Raw genomic sequence first — 16,896 nt, 5'->3', positions numbered from 1 at the left:
AATCCTGCTTTTTTTTTTTGCTTTCCATTTGCTTGGTAGATCTTCCTCCATCCCTTTATTTTGAGCCTATGTGTGTCTCTGCACGTGAGATGGGTCTCTTGAATACAGGACACTGATGGGTCTTGACTCTTTATCCAATTTGCCAGTCTATGTCTTTTAATTGTGGCATTTATCCCATTTACATTTAAGGTTAATATTGTTATGTGTGAATTTGATCCTGTCATTATGATGTTAGCTGGTTATTTTGCCTGGTTAGTTGATGTAGTTTCTTCATAGCATCGATGATCTTTACAATTTGGCATGTTTTTGCAGTGGCTGGTATTGGGTGTTCCTTTCCATGTTTAGTGTTTCCTTCAGGAGCTCTTTCTTTTTCTTTTCCCAGATCTCTTTTACTGGGGGCAATGGGCCTCTTGGGGGTCCTCACTGCATGGCTTGTTCATTGGCACTGCTTCCTGAGTCCTGGGGCTTCATCACATCAGGCAGCTTGGAGGGGTTGGAGAACGGCTCAATGCACAGGGTCTCAAAGGTGTCATCTGCCCGGAAGGCCAGCCCCACTGTGGCTGGGGCCTGTGGCCGTGCTGTTTGACTGGTGAAGCCATACTCACCCAGTGTTTTGCCATCATCCAAGATGGTCATCCTTGTACAGCCGCTGCTCATCAGGAGGCAGGTTGAGGATGCCCTCGACAATGCGCTTCAGCTCTAACACTGTGCTGGACTGCTTGGCATCCATGAAGATGGTGGTCTTGTGGCGCCAGATCATGAGGAACATGTCCTGGGGGTGGCGGACTAGTGTGAGCACTAAGCCTGGCCCCCAGTGTGGCCAAGCCACCCCCTGCCACCCCTGGCCCGGCCTGGCCCGGCCACCAGGAGCTCTTGTAAGGCAGGCCTGGTGGTGACAAAATCTCTTAGCATTTGCTTGTCTGTAAAGGATTTTATTTCTCCTTCACTTACGAAGCTTAGTTTGGCTGGATATGAAATTCTGGGTTGAAAATTCTTTTCTTTAACAGTGTTGAATATTGGCCCCCCACCCTCTTCTGGCTTGCAGAGTTTCTGCTGAGATATCTGCTGTTAGTCTGATAGGCTTCCCTTGTGGGTTACCCGACCTTTCTCTCTGGCTGCCCTTAACAATTTTTCTTTTATTTCAACCTTGGTGTATCTGACAATCATGTGTCTTGGGGTTGCTGTTCTCTAGGAGTATCTTTGTGGTGTTCTCTGTATTTCCAAATTTGAATATTGGCCTGCCTTGCTAGGTTGGAGAAGTTCTCCTGGATAATATCCTGCAGAGTGTTTTCCAACTTGGTTCCATTCTCCTCGTCACTTTCAGCCACACCAAACAGGCGTGGATTTGGTCTTTTCACATAGTCCCATATTTCTTAGAGGATTTGTTCGTTTCTTTTCACTCTTTTTTCTCTAAACTTCTCTTCTCACTTTATTTCATTAATTTGATGTTCGGTCACTGATACCCTTTCTTCCACTTGATCAAATCGGCTATTGAAGCTTGTGCATGCATCACAAGTTCTCGTGCCATGGTTTTCAGCTCCATCAGGTTATTTAAGGTCTTCTCTACACTGTTTATTCTAGTTAGCCATTCATCTATTTTTTTTTCAAGGTTTTTAGCTTCCATGTGATGAGTTTAACATCCTCCTTTAGCTCGAAGAAGTTTGTTATTACCGAGCTTCTGAAGCCTACTTCTGTCAGCTCATCAAAATCATTCTCCATTCAGCTTTGTTCCATTGCTGGCAAGGAGCTGCGATCCTTTGGAGAAGAAGAGGTGCTCTAGTTTTTAGAATTTTCAGCTTTTCTGCTCCGGTTTCTCCCCATCTTTGTGGTTTTATCTACCTTTGGTCTTTGATGTTGATGACCTACATATGGGGTTTTGGTGTGGATGTCCTTTTTGTTGATGTTGATGCTATTCCTTTCTATTTGTTAGTTTTCCTCCTAACAGTCAGGTCCCTCAGTTGCAGGTCTGTTGGAGTTTGCTGGAGGTCCACTCCAGACCCTGTTTGCCTGGGTATCACCAGCGGACGCTGCAGAACAGCAAATATTGCAGAACAACAAATATTGCTGCCTGATCCTTCCTCTAGAAGGTTCATCCCAGAGGGGCACCTGCCTGTATGAGGTGTTAGTCAGCCCCTACTGGGATGTGTCTCCCAGTTAGGCTACATGGGATCAGGGACCCACTTGAGGAGGCAGTCTGTCTGTTCTCCAAGCTCAAACACCATGCTGGGAGAACCACTGCTCTCTTCAGAGCTGTCAGATAGGGACGTTTAAGTCTGCAGAAGTTTCTGCTGCCTTTTGTTCAGCTATGCCCTGCCCCCAGAAGTGGAGACTACAGAGGCAGCTGACCTTGCTGAGCTGCAGTGAGCTCTGCCCAGTTTGAGCTTTGCTGGCTGCTTTGTTTACCTACTCAAGCCTCAGCAATAGTAGACGCCCCTCCCCCTGCCAGACTGCTGCCTTGATCTCAGACTGTTGATCTAACTACCTTGATCAGACTGTTGACTGCTGCTTTGATCTCGGACTGTTGTGCTAGCAGTGAGCAAGGCTCTGCAGGCGTGGGACCCACCAAGCCAGGCACGGGATATAATCCTGGTATGCTGTTTGCTAAGACCATTGGAAAAGTGCAGTATTTGTGTGGGAGTGTCCGATTTTTCTAGGTACCATCTGTCACGGCTTCCTTTGGCTAGGAAAGGGAAATTACCCTACCCCTTGTGCTTCCCAGGTGAGGTGATGCCCTGCCCTGCTTCGGCTCACCCTCCATGGGCTGCATCCACTGTTCAACCAGTCCCAGTGAGATGAACCAGCTACCTCAGTTGGAAATGCAGAAATCACCTGTCTTCTGTGTCGATCATGCTGGAAGCTGCAGATCAGAGATGTTTATATTTGGCCATCTTGGAATGGAATCTATCTTTTTCTTTTGAGACAGGGTTCCACTCTGTCACCCAGGCTGGATTAAAGTGGTGCGATCTTGGTTCACTGCAGCCTCAACCTCCCAGGCTCAAGCAATATTCCTACCTCAGGCTCCTAAGTAGCTGGGACTATAGGAACATGCCATTATGCCAGGCTATTTTTGCATTTTTTTGTAGAGGCAGGGTTTCCCATGTTGCCCAGGATGATCTTGAACCTCTGAGCTCAAACAATCCTCCCGCCTTGGCCTCCCAAATGGACTTCTGAAAACGCTAAATGAGGCCGGGCACGGTGGCTTATGCCTGTAAATCCAGCACTTTGGGAGGCCGAGGTGGGCTGGTCACCTGAGATCAGGAGTTCAAGACCTGCCTAGCCAACATGGCAAAACCCCATCTCTACTGAAAATGCAAAAATTAGCAGGGTGTGGTGGTGCATTTCTGTAATCTCAGCTACTCAGGAGTCTGAGGCAGAAGAATCACTTGAATCCGGGAGGCAGAGGTTGCAGTGAGCCGAGATTGTGCGCTACTGCACTCCAGCCTGGGTGACAGAGCAAGACTCAATCTCAAAAAAAAAAAAAAAAAAAGCTGAATGATTCTTAAACTGCAGGATGTCATTAAGTTTCACAGATAACTTTTTTTTTTTTTTTTTTTTTTTTTGAGACGGAGTCTCGCTTTGTCACCCAGGCTGGAGTGCAGTGGCTGGATCTCAGCTCACTGCAAGCTCCGCCTCCCGGGTTTACACCATTCTCCTGCCTCAGCCTCCCGAGTAGCTGGGACTACAGGCGCCCACCACCTCGCCCGGCTAGTTTTTTGTATTTTTAGTAGAGACGGGGTTTCACCATATTAGCCAGGATGGTCTCGATCTCCTGACCTCGTGATCCGCCCGTCTCGGCCTCCCAAAGTGCTGGGATTACAGGCTTGAGCCACCATGCCCGGCCACAGATAACTTTTTTTTCCCCTTTTCTTCAAGCTCTTAATACATTTGGAGAAATAAAACTCCAAATATTAGAGAAGGCTGTTTTTGAATTTGTCAGTCTGATAGGCATATGATAATAAACTGAAATAATATTGGAAAATTACCATGGGCATCTTTTTTTTAGGGTCTTCACTTTTTACTGCCTCTGTCTCAGAAAAAGAGCCTTAGTCATTGAGAACCACATTACACAGACTAGATAGACAGAATATAAACATGTGCAGCCACTTACTTACCTTATCATACAGCACATACAGCTCGGCACACGCAGAAGCTGCTGTTCCCTGCAGGGAATGGCTTCCCCCAGATCAGGCAAGCCAAGCCCATGCCCCCTAAGTGGGTCTGGAGATGAGTCAGACTTGCAGGTCTTTATGGCCAGGCTCTCTGTGGTGGCTTGGGCTTTGCTGAGTCAGTTCAAGAAGGATTCCCAAGGCTACCCTTGGGAAGGGTAAATTGGGTAAAGTTGGGAGTGGCCTGAAAATCTGGTCCTTCTGGTAGGAGAGGGCTGTACAGAGGCTCTTCCTGAGTCTGGGGGACAGTATAAAGTCAGGCTGTGCAAAATGGGGCAGGTTTGGCTCTGTGGCGAGGACTCCTCCTTGTAGTGTCCTACAAGGGACTCCAGAGGTGATCTGGTGGGCTAGGACCTCCTCACACCGCCAGACTTGCTCTCTGGCCTTTGGGGTGGCCGAGCCTAACTTCACGTTTGCCTGTCTCCCCTTCCTCACTATTCTCTGAGCCCTAGTGGCCTTCTTTCTCCTTCTCCACTAAGCCAATCTTGTTCCCACCTCAGGCTCTTTGCAGTTGTTTTTGCTGTAACTTTCTGCCTTTTAAATTTATTTTTCCATTTTTCTTCACGTTAATTAATTAATTACATTTTATTTTTTTGAGATGGATTTTCACTCTTGTTGCCCAGGCTGGAGTGCAGTGGTGCGATCTCAGCTCACTGCAACTTCTGCCTTCCAGTTTCAAGTGATTCTCTTGCTTTAGCCTCCTGAGTAGCTGGAATTACAGGTGCCTGTCACCATGTCTGCCTAATTTTTTTGTATTTTTAGTAGAGACAGGGTTTCACCATGTTGGCCAGGCTAGTCTCCAACTCTTGACTTCCTGATCTGCCCGCCTTGGCCTCCTAAAGTGTTGGGATTACAGGCGTGAGCCACTGTGCCAGCCTATTTATTTATTTATTTTTTGAGACGGAGTTTCATTCTCGTTGCCCAGGCTAGAGTGCAATGGTGTGGTCGCGGCTCTCTGCCGCTCAGGTTCAAGTGATTCTCCTGCCTCAGCCTCCCAAGTAGCTGGGATTACAGGCACATGCCACCAAGCTTGGCTAATTTTGTATTTTTAGTAGAGGCAGGGTTTCTCCCTGTTGGTCAGGCTGGTCTCGAACTCCCGACCTAAGGTGATCCGCACCCCCCCAGCATCCCAAAGTGCTGGGATTACATGTGTGAGCCTCTGCGCCCACCTATTTATTTATTTTTAGTTGATAATAATTATGTATATGTATGGGGTACAATGTGACATTTTGATCTATGTACACATTGTAGAAAGATTCAATCAAGTTAGTTAATGTATCCATTACCTTACCAACTTATCATCTTTTTTTCTTGTGGTGAGAATGTTAAAAATATATTGTTTTAGCAATCTTTTTTTTTGAGACCAAGTCTTGCTCTGTTGCCTAGGCTGGACAGTGCCGTGGTGCGATCTCAGCTCTCTGCAACCTCCACCTCCCAGATTCAAGTGATTCTTCTACCTCAGCCTCCTGAGTAGCCAGAATTACAGGCACACGCCACCATGCCCAGCTAATTTTTTGTATTTTTAGTACAGATGGGGTTTCACCATGTTGGCCAGGCTGGTCTCTAGCTCCTGACCTCAAGTGATCCATCCACATTGGTCTCCCAAAGTGCTGGGATTACAGGCGTAAGCCACTGCGCTCAGTTCTTTTAGTAGTTTTGAAATACACATTATTAATAATTGTGGACCAGCGTGGTGGCTCACACCTGTAATCCCAGCAGTTTGGGAGACGGAGGGGGGCAGATCACGAGGTCAGGAGATCGAGACCATCCTGGCCAACAAGGTGAAACACCATTTCTATAAAAATACAAAAATTAGCTGGGCGTGGTGGTGAGTGCCTGTAATCCCAGCTACTTGGGAGGCTGAGGCAGGAGAATCCTTTGAACCTGGGAGGCGGAGGTTGCAGTGAGCTGAGATTGCACCACTGAACTCCAGCCTGGAGACAGAGCTAGACTCTGTCTCAAAAAAAAAAAAAAAAAAAAAAAAAAAAAATTGTGGGCCAGTCACAGTGGTTCACGTCTGTAATTTCAGCACTTTGGGAGGCCAAGGCGGGTGGGCCACCTGAGGTCAGGAGTTGGAGACCAGCCTGGCCAACATGGTGAAACCCCATCTGTACTAAAAATACAAAAAATTAGCTGGGTGGTGGCAGGTGCCTGTAGTCCCAGCTAGTCAGGAGGCTGAGGCAGGAGAATTGCTTGAACCTGGGAGGAGGAACCTGGTTGCAGTGAGCTGGGATCGCACCACTGCACTCCAGTCAGGGTGACAGAGTGAGACTTCATCTCAAAAAAAAAAAAAAAAAAAAAAATTGTGGTCAGCCTGGTGCAGTGGCTCATGCTTGTAATCACAGCATTTTGGGAGGCAAGTGGATTGCTTGACCCTGGGAGTTCAAAAGCAGCCTGGGCACATAGCAAAACTCATCTTTATTTAAAAAAAAAAATTAGCTAGGCATGTTGGTGCATGCTGGTAGTCCTAGCTGCTTGGGAGGTTGAAGTGGGAGGATCACTTGTGCCTGGGAGGTTGAGGCTGCAGTGAGCTGTGATCCTGCCACTGCACATCAGCCTGGGTGACAAAGCAAGACTCTATCTCAAAAAAACACAAGAAACAAACAAAAAAAAACCAACTGTGGTCATCATGCGGTACAATAGATTACTAAAACTTATTTCTTCAGTCTGAGACTTAGCACCTTTTGATTAATACCTTCCCTTTGCCCATCCCTCCTCTTCCCCTCCAGCCTCTAGTAACTACCTTTCTAGTCTCTGTTTCTATGCCTTTGATGTTTTTAGATCCCACATAAAGTGAGATGATATAGCATTTGTCTTTTTGTGTTTGGCTTATTTCACTTACCATAATGTCTTCCAGTTCCATTCATGTTGTTGTGACTGACAAAAATTTTCTTCTTCTTAAAGACTATATAGTATTCCATTGTGTGTATACACCACATTTTCTTTCTTTCTTTTTTTTAGAGACAGGATCTTGCTCTGTTGCCCAGGCTGGAGTGCAACTGTGTGATCTCAGCTCACTGCACTCTTGATTCCCCTGGACTCAAGTGATCCTCTCACCTTAGCCCTTAGCCTCCTGAGTAGTTGGGACCACAGGTGTATGCTACCAAGTCGCACTCGTTTTTGTATTATTTTGTAGAGATAGGGTTTCACCCTGTTGCCCAGGCTGATCTTGAACTCCTGGGCTCAAGCAATCCACCTGCCTTGGCTTCCTAAAGTGCTGGGGTTATAGGTGTGAGCCACCATGCCTGGCCTACCACATTTTCTCCATTCTTCTGTTGATAAACACTTAGATTGCTTTCATATCTTGGCTATCAGGAATAATTCTGAAATGAACATAGGAATGCAGATATCTCTTTGACACTGTGATTTCAATTCCTTTGGGTTTATACTCAGAAGAAGGATTACTGATCATATGGTAATTCTAATTTTAGTTTTTTTGAGGAATCTCCATCTATTTTCAAAATGGCTTAAATGTAAGAGCTGAAACCCTAAAACTACTAGAAGAAAAGCTCAACATTAATCTGGGCAGTGATTTCTTAGATAGGACTCCAAAAGAACAGGAAACAAAAACAATAATAGACAAATGCGGGGTGCAGTGGTTTATACCTATAATCCCAGCACTTTAGGAGGCTGAGGTGGGTGGATCACCTGAGGTCAGAATTTCAAGACCAGCCTGGCCAACATGGTGAAACCCCGCTTCTACTGAAAATACAAAAAATTAGGCTCATGCCTTAGTCCCAGCACTTTGGGAGGCTGAGGTGGGCGGATCACAAGGTCAGGAGTTCGAGACCAGCCTGGCCAACATGGTGAAACCCCATTTCTACTAAAAATACAAATATTAGCTGGGTGTGGTGTTGGGTGCTTGTAATCCTAGCTGCTCGGGAGGCTGAGGCAGGAGAATTGCTTGACCCCAGGAGGCAGAGGTTGCAGTGAGCTGAGATGCCGCCATTGCACTTCAGCCCAGGTGACAGCCTGAGACTCTGTGTCAAAAAAAAAAAAAAAAAAAGAAAAAAAGAAAAAAAGAAAAAAAAACCCCAAGACAAATGGGATTTCATCAAACTAAAAATCTTCTGCATAGCAAAGGAAACAATTAACAGAGTGAAGAAACAACCCATGGAATGGAAGAAAATATTTGTAAACCATATATCTAATTGGGGCTAGTATGCAAAATATATTAAAAAACTAAAACAACTCAATAGCAAGAAAACAAATAACCTGATTTAAAACATGCTCAAAAGCTGGGCTTGGTGGCGCACACCTGTAATCCTGGCACTTTGGGAGACTGAGCTGGGTGAATCACTTGAGCCCAGGAGTTTGAGACCAGCCTGGGCAACATGGTAAACTGTATTAAAAAAAAAAAAAAGAAGAAAAGAAAAAAAGAAAAAGGCTCACGCCTGTAATCCCAGCACTTTGGGAGGCCAAGGCAGGCGGGTCACCTGAAGTCACAAGTTTGAGACCAGCCTGGCCAACATGGTGAAAGCCTGCCTCTACTAAAAATACAAAAATTAGCCTGGTGTGGTGTCACGGGCCTATAATCCCAGCTACTCGGGGGGCTGAGGCAGGAGAATTGCTTGAACTCGGGAGGTTGCAGTGAGCTTAGATTGCACTACTGCAGTTCAGCCTGGGTGACAGAGTGAGACTCTGTCTCAAAAAAGAAAAGAATGCTCAAAGGATCTACATAGACATACCAACGGCCAATATATATATGAAAAAAATGCTTAATAGATACATGACAAAAATGCTTAACATCTCTAATCATCAGGGAAATGCAAATTAAAAACCACAATGAGATATCACTCCACACCTGTTAGGATGGCTGCTAACAAAAAGATATATAAGGCTTGTGCGGTGGCTCACACCTGTAATCCCAGAACTTTGTGAGGCTGAGGCGGGTGGATTATCTGAGGTCAGGAGTTTGAGACAAGCCTGCCCAACTTGACGAAACCCTGTCTCTACTGAAAATACAAAAAGTAGCTGGGCTTGGTGGTGGACACCTGTAATCCTAGTTACTGGGGAGGCTGAGACAGGACAATCACCTGAACCCGGGAGGCGGAGGTTGCAGTGAGCCAAGATCACACCATTGCACTCCAGCCTGGGCAACGAGTGAAACTCCAGTATTGGTGAGGATGTAGAGAAAAGGGAACCGTTGTAAACCGTAGGTGGGAATGCAAACTACTTTACCTTTCTGCCATTTTTAGATACTCATATGGTTGGTTCCATTGTTTCACTCAAGTTTTGCCTCAAGTGTCACTTTCTCAGAGAATCTACCTTGATATCTCCCATCATCCCTTTTAGGCACAACGTCCTGTTTTCTTATCTTCAATGCACTTATTTTGCACATTTATATACTTGTCTTTCTTATTCCACTAAAATATAATCACCAGAACAGCAGAGACCACATCTGCCTCATTCAGTGCTGCATCCCTAGTGTTTAGAATATAAAAGATGCTCAATACCTGTTGCATGGAAGGATGAGTAGATGAACCTGCCAGGAGTTGAATTGCCCTAGAAGACTGTCCAGTTCCATTTTTGGAAGAGAGGCACAAGAGGCTCTAGCTTTAGTGACTTCTCAGTGCCTAGGGAACTTCTCCATGACGTGCGGTAAAACAGGCCCTCTTTTCCCCTTAGGGTCTGATATTGTAGGTGGAGAGAACTACTCAGCTGACTTAACTTGTAAGTTCTTATTTGAGAAAATAGTCTAGTGCCCAGTGGGGCATGTGTGTGAGTATGTGTGTGGGTGTCTGGCATCTTAGCTTTATCATGATAAAGTTTCTTTCTTCTTCCTAGTGAAGAAGAAAGAAGGGGAGGGAGTAGGGGTGGAAACTTAATTATAAGAAATAATCTTGGGCACCTGCCAAAGGAGGTGAAACAATATGGAAAGACAAGATAGGCTAGTGTACAAGACCACAGTGTGGGTTCTTGGGGTACAGAGGACAGAAGACCTCTAATCTCCCCTATCTGTACTGTGGGCTTTGTTCAGTGGCAAACTTCTAGTCACATTTCCTGGTAGCCATAAAAAAAACTAATCATAGCTGGGCACGGTGGCTCTCACCTGTAATCCGAGCAATTTGGGAGGCTGAGACAGGTGGGTACTTGAGGTCAGGAGTTCCAGACCAGCCTGGCCAACATGATGAAACCCTGTTTGTATTAAAAATATAAAAATTAGCTGGACGCAGTGGCGGTGCCTGTAATCTCAGTTACTCAGGAGGCTGAGGCAGGAGGATCACTTGAACCTGAGAGACGGAGGTTGCAGTGAGCTGAGATTGCACCACTGCACTCCAACCTATGACGGAGTGAGACTCCATCTCAACAAACAACCAATCAACCCAGAAAAACCAATCACATGTAAGGAAATTATATTGGAAAGAGAAAGGGAATAAAAAAGTAAAATAGAAAGAGGTAAAAAGCTAGAGGAGATAAAATTAAGAATCATCTAAGAAAAAAATTAAAAAAAGAGTACAACTAAGCACTAAGAGTTTAAGACAGGTAAAAGAGTAAGACATTTTGAAAATTAGAGTTGTGTAAAAGAGTTAAAAGACATGGAAAGCTAGAACTACTGAAATGAAAAGGTAAGTATGAAAGTGAGAAGGAAATATGTTAAAAATAAAGCTGGAGAGTTGAGAATCAAAATAGTTTTTTTTGAAACAAGTAACAAAATTTCAAAAAGAAACTTTAAAAAGTCATCAAAATGTGGAAAATAACAATGTAAAGTAAAAGAAAATTAAGACAAGGTAGGCATAAGAAGTCTAAAAGGTGAAGAAACTTAAGAGAGAAACAAATCATTGATAACAACTGAATGTCAGGGAGGCTGAGGTTCTACTTCCAGGGCAAAGGGCATCTGACTTCCAGAAACAGCCACCCCAGGGCTGCCAGCTGCTCTTAGGCAATGCCCAACACTGGCATTTAGTATTGTGTTACATGTGCTGTTCAGTAGGGCATGAGTCTTCCTAGAGTGAAGTTGGGTTAGTTAATCGGGTACTCTAAAGTCTAATGTAAGGCTTTGAATACTAGGTGAAGAATTCAGCCAACATTCATTGTACAAAATTGAGAGCCTTCAAACATCTGCCACAGGAAGTCATTGTGTTTGAGAAATATTAAACCTGAAAATATTTGAGACTAAAGACTAGAGAAGAGCTAAGAAGTTATATTACTGAGTAATCCAGAAATGAAGTGTTACGTAAGAGCTTGGATTGGCAATGGGAAGTTTAGGGAAAGAAACAGCTGGGTGGGAAAATTTAAGAAGACTTGATAATGTGTAGTGAAGGGTTAGAATATAGGACTGACAGGTAACCTGGTTTTGAATTGGGTGTGTGAAGGGGTGGCCTGCTCCTCCACACCTGTGGGTGTTTCTCGTTAGGTGGAACCAGAGACTTGAGAAAAGAAATGAGACACAGAGACAAAGTATAGAGAAACCAGTCTCTGAGTTCCCTTAGTATTTATTGACATTTATCTTTACCATCTTAAAGATAAGGGAGTGGCAGGACAATAGGATCATTGTAGGGAGGAAATCGGCAGTAAGACATATGAACAAAAACCTCTGTGACATGAATAAGTTTAAAGGAAAATGCTGTGGCTTGAGATGCATATGCAAACATCTCCATAAACCTTTTAGCATTATTTCAGCCTATCACATGGGGAGAAACCTTGGACAATACCTAGCTTTCCTAGGCAGAGGTCCCTGCGACCTTTGGCCGTGTAGTGTCCCTGGGTAGTTGAAATTAAGAGAATGGTGATGACTTTTAACCAGCAAGCTGCCTTCAGGCACTTGTTTAACAAAGACACATCCTGCACAGCCCAAAATCCATTAAACCTTGAGTCACCGCAGCACATGTCTCTTGCAAGGACAAGGTTGGGGGTAGGGTCACAGATTAACAGCATCTCAAATACAGAACAAAATGGAGTCTCTTATGTCTACTTCTTTCTATATAGACACAGTAACAGGCTGATCTCTCTTTCTTTTCCCCACAGGTGTGTTTGGTATGTTACTAGGAAATCTTTCTCAAGTGACTTAAACAATAAGAAAAACAGATCCCCTCAAATAAAAATAAGTCTATTCTTATTCTTGGGTTTGTTAATTCAATGACTCAAAGTCAAAGGCAGTATCAAGGACTTTCATACTCAGTGAGTTGGCTCTGCTGAGTATGACTTTGGTTGGTTTTCTTTATGGTGTATATGACTGCTCTAGTTTCATATTCCCATCTTTTTTTTTTTTTGAGATGGAGTTTCACTCTTGTTGCCCAGGCTGGAGTGCAATGGCGCAATCTCAGCTCACCGCAGCCTCTACCTCCTGGGTTCAAGTGATTCTCCTGCCTCAGTCCCCTAAGTAGCTGGGATTACAGGCATGCACCACCACACCCAGCTAATTTTGTATTTTTAGTAGACACAGGGTTTTTCCATGTTGGTCAGGCTCGTTTTGAACTCCCGACCTCAGGTGATCTGCCTGCCTTGGCCTCCCAAAGTGCTGGGATTATAGGCATGAGCCACTGCGCCCGGCCTTATATTCTATCTTTATAAACAGATGATAACTCTTTTTTTTTTTTTTTTTGAGACAGACTTTTGCACCAATGACCAGGCTGGAGTTCTGTGGCACAATCACTACTCACTGCAGTCTGGACCTTCTGGGCTTAAGTGATCCTCCCATCTTAGCCTCCTGAGTAGCTGGGACCACAGGTGTGTGCCACCATGCCCAGTTATTTTTTTATTTTTACTTTTTGTAGATACAAGTCCTCCCTATGTTGCTCAGGCTGGTCTTGAACTTCTGAGCTCAAGAGAGCCTCTTGCCTCGGCTTCAGGAAGTGTTGGAGTTACAGGCATGAGTCACTGTGCTTGGCTCAGAAGGTAACTCTTAAGTGGTTGAAGAGGAGCTGTCTCTTTTTACCAGTGAAAAATCTTTTCCAGAAACCCTCCTTCCTCCCATAGCAGACTTTCCCTCATGTCTCATTGGTCAGAATCATGCCACATGCTCATATCTAAACCAGTCATTGGGCGAACGAAATAAGAGTATGATTAAACCGGTCACGGTTAGGGAAGAGTCTGGACTCACGTGAAATAATGGGTATGGGCTACCCGAATGAAATTGAGATATTATTAGCAAGGCAGAAGGTGGAGGCATGACTGTGAATATAGGCAACCACCAGTGTCTGCTTGGATGTCTGACTATGGAATATTTTCAGATCTGACAAGAAGTCAGACTGTAAACATTTTGCCCAAAAACTTAGTGTTACAAATGTGATCTTTTGAGAGAACAGCTTGTCAGGAACCCAAGGAAAGAACACTCCATACAGTTGGAGATGGCTTTCATCATTTCTGCTTTACTCTGAATAATATTTGTCCTCTTAAATTGCTCTCCAAATCTTTTTTCAACCTTTTAAACCATAATTGTGGCTAAGCTCAGAATTTTTCTAAGTTTCAAATGGCAGGTAAGAACTTAGGAAATAATACATTCTGTGTGTACTGAATTCCAGGAAAAGAATGAAATATGACTTCAAATTGCTGACATTATATGTTGTATCTGTAAACCAGAGAGTGGCAAAAATAATGCGAAGTTAGCCAAACTCTTGGGCTCACATCACAGGCAGCCGAGTGTGTTGTCATCATCCAAGGAGGAAATAGTCTCTTAAAGGAGACTGTGTCTTTATGCATTGCATTAGCCATTGTAATTTTATGCAAAAACCTTCATGCAGACAGTATGAATGCAGCAGATAGAATTAAATGGGACTTAGGAAGTTAAATTGAAAGAGATTTTTCTCCGTATATGAAGTCATTTACATAGATTTTTGAAACCTTTTTGCTTTTAGCTGTTGTTAGTTTCCAACTATATTTACTCAGCAAAAGTGTGTTTAATTATGTGAAACTCATAGATTTATTTTGTTAAGAAGTCTATGGGAAGTGTGTGTGTAATGTTGTATTTGTTTGTTCCAACATTGGTGTAGTGAAGATATGAGGACTGGAATCTGAAGGCTTGGATCTTGTCACAATTTGGCCATGACTTAGTTAGATGAACTAACACTCCAAGGGCATTTATCTCAGGGCCTGTCATATGATGAATACTCAATCCCAACCACTATGAAATCTCTTACATTATACGGTAGGTAGTAGGGTTATCCTTACTTTACATACAAGGGGATTAAGGCTCATAGAGAGCAAGTAATTTCTTCAGTTAGTAAGTGGCAGAGCTGGAATTTGAGCTTTTAATCCAGTGAGGTGACACTAGGCAGATGTCCCTTTGAACCTGTTTTCTTGGCTGCATGAAGAAGATATTGGCTGGGTGCAGTAGCTCATGCCTGTAATCCCAGCACTTTGGCACTTTGGGAAGCTGAGGTGGGACGATTGTTTGAGGCCAGGAGTTTGAGATCAGCCTGGGCAATGTAGTGAGACCCTGTCTCTACAAAAAATACAAAAATTAGTCAGGTGTGGTGGCAACACACCTGAAGTCCCAGCTACTCAGGAGGCTAAGGTGGGAGGATTGCTTGAGCCCGGGAGGTCTAGGCTTCAGTGAGCCATGATCACACCACTGCACTCCAGCTTTTTTTTTTCCAAAAAAAAAAAAAAAAAGAAAAGAAAATAAAAGAAGGTACTAGTGAACCCCTATTTCCTCATGGTTACACTACCTTGGGTAACAATTACAATGATGTTTAGAGTCCCAGTTCCCCTCTGGCTCCTTCCCTTCTTCCATTAGGTGCTCAAGCCCTTTCTTGGAGTTTGCAGCTTCAGATGTGGCTATTCACAGCCCTTCTCCTTGTATTTCCATCAGGGGCCCCTTCTTTTTGCTCTTATTTTTAAACTGCTTTTCTTACTTTTATTTATTTTTATTTTTTGAGATGGAGCCTTGAAAGGACACAAAGATAGATGTGTACCCGCCCCCCCCGCTACACCCTTTGTTCTGCTCTCTAATCTTTGCACATACCAGAGATTTCGTAAGTTCTGTGAGTACCTGTTTTTCTGCACGTACCAGAGATTTTGTTTTGTACATACCCGAGATCTCGTAAGTTCTGTGAGTACCTGTTTTTCTGCATGTACCAGAGATTTTGTAAGTTCTGAGGCAAGGTCACAAGACGTGTTTAAGTAAGACAAACTCTTGCTGCCATAAACCTGCTCTCCCGCCTCAAAGGTTGAACCGAAATATCAGAAATGGTGGGAACCAATCATAGTTAGCCAAATCGCCTTGTTCAAACACTAGCCAATCATATATCTGATTTGTATAATAACTCTATGCCCACTTTTCTTAGACTATATAACACTGCTCGGAGCTCAGTGGGGGAGCTCTCCTGCCCGTCTCGTTTCGCGAGCGAGTGAGAGTTCCAGGTTCGAACCTGTAATAAAGATCCTTGCTGCTTAGCTTTGACTCTGGACTCTGGTGGTGTTCTTCGGGGAATAAATGGACTGGGCATAACAAATGGGGGCTCGTCCGGGATTTCCCCCAAGCCCACCAGACCCCCAAGTCAATGGATCTTAATCTGTAGGTAAGCCGGCTTTGTCACTGTCTCTGTCTTTATCTCTGTCTGTCCCCCTGAAATTTCATGAAACCTGTAATCCGTAATCTGTATTGGTCTGTTCTGTAAGTGGCACGGTCTTGGCGGACGCGCTAAAAGACAGCCACTCGGGACTGGTGGGAGACGTCCCCCAGTGCCCATCTGGGGGCCTCCATCCTTGGTTGCCCCGTCTGACTCAGGTCGGAAGTCCGACATGCGCTCGCGAAGGCTCATCGTTTGTCACTGTCTGTCTGTTATTGTTAAGTGTTGAGTGTAAGTCCAAAACGAAACATAAAACCTTTTCTTCCCCTTCCAGGACTGGACCTGTCGGATACTTCCCTCTGCTTCACACTCATTTTCGTACCTCCTTCTCTTTGTAGGAGCAGTCCAAAGATGGGCAACAACCAGAGCACGCTGCTCTCACTCCTTGTTACCAGTTTCAAGGATGTGAAGGCTCGGGGGCGTAACTTAAGCGTAGAACTAAAGAAAGGAAAGCTAGTTACTTTCTGCCGTTCGGAGTGGCCCTCTTTCGGCATAGGGTGGCCCTCCGAAGGAACTTTCTGTCTCTCTATTATTACTAAGGTAAAAACTAAGATTTTCCTGCCAGGGCAGTCAGGACATCCTGATCAAATTCCTTATATTCTAGTGTGGCAAGATCTTGTGGAAAACCCACCGCCCTGGGTAACTCCATTCATCCCTGAGCCCTGCAAGGTCCTAGTAACGCGACCTACAAGACAAAGGACTCCCTCTGCTCCCTCGCCCCCTGTGCTGCCACACAGCCAGGACCCCCTAACGTTAGAACCCACACTTCCCCCACCATATCCGCACCTTATCCCGCAGGACCCAGTCCCCCAGGGTGGTGCTTCCATAGAGGGAAACCGAGAAGCGGAAGCAGCCGAGAGCGAAAGTAACCCGGGGGGGCCGGCTGGCCGAACGCGAGGCCGCGTACTGCAGGACCAAGCTTCCTGACTCCCTGACTCCACCGTAGCCCTGCCTCTCAGAGAAATAGGATCGCTCGATGATACCGGGCTCTCCCGTCTCATGTACTGGCCTTTTTCCACTAGTGATTTATACAATTGGAAGTCCCAAAATGCTCGGTTCTCCGATAATCCCAAAGATCTAACCTCGTTGTTAGACAGTGTCATGTTTACTCACCAGCCGACCTGGGATGACTGTCAACAGCTCCTCCGAATCCTGTTCACAACGGAGGAGCAGGAAAGAATCCAAGTTGAGGCCAGAAAGCTGGTTCCAGGAGATGA

At 44.8% G+C, this 16,896-nt stretch overlaps 1 pseudogene; it reads right to left on the bottom strand.

The window, feature by feature from the left end:
* Positions 1 to 420: 420 nt before the first annotated feature.
* On the bottom strand, positions 421 to 15,871 carry LOC713721 (elongin-B-like; annotated as a pseudogene).
* Positions 15,872 to 16,896: the final 1,025 nt, after the last annotated feature.

This window comes from Macaca mulatta, chromosome 8, assembly GCF_049350105.2.
Source record: "Macaca mulatta isolate MMU2019108-1 chromosome 8, T2T-MMU8v2.0, whole genome shotgun sequence".
NCBI lineage: Eukaryota > Metazoa > Chordata > Mammalia > Primates > Cercopithecidae > Macaca > Macaca mulatta.
Note: the sequence above shows the minus strand (reverse complement) of the source record. Positions and strands in the feature narration are given on the sequence as shown.